Source organism: Condylura cristata, unplaced genomic scaffold (assembly GCF_000260355.1).
Source record: "Condylura cristata isolate star-nosed mole 26May11 unplaced genomic scaffold, ConCri1.0 scaffold00002, whole genome shotgun sequence".
NCBI classification, from domain to species: Eukaryota; Metazoa; Chordata; class Mammalia; order Eulipotyphla; family Talpidae; genus Condylura; species Condylura cristata.
Genome location: NW_004567103.1, coordinates 29,111,328 through 29,114,282, shown reverse-complemented (window position 1 = coordinate 29,114,282; position 2,955 = coordinate 29,111,328).

Sequence of the window (2,955 nt, the reverse complement as noted above, 5' to 3'; positions counted from 1 at the left end):
CACGCCATGTGGTCACCTCCGGGGCAGGCGGGAATCGAACTCATGCGGAAGTGGCTTTAGCTTCTTAGTGCTATGCTTTAACCCGCTGCGCCATTAGGCAGGGCCTCATCATTTCTTTTAAGCTGACTGGTTTTTAATAATAATCTTACATAGAGTGTACTTACATAGTGTAAGTTATCTAGTCAAAGATATTCAGAAGATTGGCTCAAAAATACTTCTTGTGGGATCAGCCTTTATTAAATCCTCCCCAGGAACTGATATTTTAGGAACAAAATATTACTGGTAAAAAGAAGCATGTGAAGTTTCCAAAAACAAAATTGTGTATAACTGAAGAAAGGATAAAATGTCAAGTCCTGTACAGTAAAGCAGTTGTTAGATGATTTACTGGAAAACTCCTCCAAAACATAACAGAGGCTTCTTACTACAAAGGAAATATTTTCCTTCGAGTCCATAATATTAAAGTTCAATATGTTATATACTCAAAATACCTCTCTAATAAAATCTGGAATTCTGCACGATGACCTACACCTTAGGGACGTGACTTATTCCAATCCCTCTGAACAGCCAGGATATCACTGTGTGAGCTTCACCATGTGTGTCTTAAACATCCAAGGCTCACTTTTGCGCAGTTTCCTGTATCAATAACAGAAGATACATAGCTGCTTCTCGAACTTCTAAATGACTCATGCTAAACTAGGCAAATGAGACAACCTTTCGATTTCAACTAGGGAAGCTATCTTAGACCTGCCAGCAGGGCACTCTGTGATTTATAAGGCAGTGAGGACATTTGCAAAGCAATACTTCAGAGGTAAGAGGGGGAGAGAAAAATAGCCTGCTTCCACAGCTCCCTTAGCCGTCTACACAGAGGACGAGGACCTAAGCATTGCTGCCAAGGCCTGGGCGAGGCCAGTGAAAGTGATGGAAGTGCAGGTGACAGAGTGTGCACACGGTGAATGGTCACAGCTCCTGAGCCCAGAAGGAGCATCTGTGGGGCATCAATTAGGCCCAAATGCTCATTACACTTCCCCAAACTCAAAACTTCCTTAATTCATATCTTTGACTCTATTGAATCAAAACTTTTTATGAAGTGCTATCAGATGATACCTTAGCCTCTTGGACTCCAGTAATTGCTGTGTTGCTGTATGCACGTGTAGAACTCCTCTGGTTGAAAGCGCCAGAAGGACCCCACCTATACAAAGGTCATTATTGAGCTCAAGAAGGGGCAATTATTCCTAAACCTTTGTTCCACAGGAGGCAGGGGAGGGGGTGGGGTTGCAGAAATGGCAATGGAGTAAAGACAACATGATGCCAGCTGAAGTCAAACAAGAGTGTTCCCTCTCACATGCCTCATTATTTTGAACAATCCAACTAATGCTAGCCTGGCCTTCCTTCAGTGTGCCAGAGGCATGAGCTGGGTCATTGTTGTAGAAATACTCTTCAGCAGACAGCTTTTCATTGCATTACTGATTAATAGGCTGCTTACAGCTTTGTTTGGATGTCCAGACAGTGAGAAAGGACACAGTGCTTTAATATGCGATCTATATTCAACTGAATCTCCAAGCTAAACAATCCTATTTTTCTTAAGAAACCAACATGGAAATGATCCAAAAACAACAGGAATAGTGACACAGGAATGGCTTGTTCAGTAACTATGACATGTGAGTCAAATGTCCTGAGGTTGATTCTGACAAGAACCCATGTTGTAGGGCAGGAAGATGATCTGGAACTTCTGTGGTTGCTCCTCAGTGACAGCTTGTGTCCTTGGCTTGCTGACTCAGCTGTGCTCTGCTCTGAGAAGATAAATTTGGTGCCAAAATAGATTATTTTGGAAAACATGTAGAAAGTGACTGGGAAAAAAAAATACTAGCACTTATGAAAGGTCCCTATCTTAAAAGGTGATGGGAAATTTCCCTTCTCTTAAGAAAAAAATGTTATCTTCAGAGTTCTCTAGAATTATTTGCTGCATGGACCCTTTGAGTTGCATTGATAAGGAGGGAGTTAAATACTGCTTCACATGATACTGAGCTCAGCTGCAGGGACAGCACACCCTGCCAGGAACTACATCCCCAAGCCCAGCCCCGGAGCAGCTGTGAAGTCTTTGGGTCATAGTATGGGTGAGGGCCTCCTTCCTACGTGGTGCCTTAGGATCGCTATCATTTTCATATGTGTGTCAGGCATTGTTCTATCCCTGTGATTGTGTATGTCCCTGGGAAAACCAGCTCTTCGGTTCCCTTACTTTTCCTTTTGCTAAGTGACCTGGGCTTTGTTCAGGAATCAGTTTGTGATGTGCTCATAGCAGTTAGACTCAGGTCCAAAGCTGAGTCATGATTAGCCACTCCCTGGGTCAGTATTTGGTGTAAGGGTCAAAGCGTTAAAGAAGCAGTATTTAGGGGCTTTGGCAAGGGCTCTCCTCCGCATTAAAAGTAATCTGGCCATGACAAAGCAGCAGCGGAATTGAGTCACTCTGCAACCCTACCTCTGGTCTTATTTAGAAAGAGGGTAAATTATTGTTTTAATTCTATCGGATAAGATGAAAATTGCAGCTACATTGGCACTCCAACTAGTCTTCCATGGTAGGAATCTGAATGTAGCTTTCCTTTTCTAGAAAATGTTACATGTCATAGGTTATCAGCTCTTATATGAACAGACAAAATAAGAAATCTGATGTTAGCTCATGACAGAGGGGCATCAGGGGCCCCAAACAAATGGAGCACATACTAACAATGGTAAATTGTATGAAACAAAGTAATTGAAGTTGAATTTTCTCATCTGTAAAATGGGTAAAGCAGTCACAACATTTCCAATTTTGTAATGGTGATTACTTTAGTGATTATAGATAAAACTCTTAAAGATGCACTCAGCAAAGAATAAATGTCCAAATTAGTCTCCAATAAAGCTGTCAAATAAATCTCCAAATGTTATGGAAGGGGGGCAAGAAGGATTTGTCATTCTGAA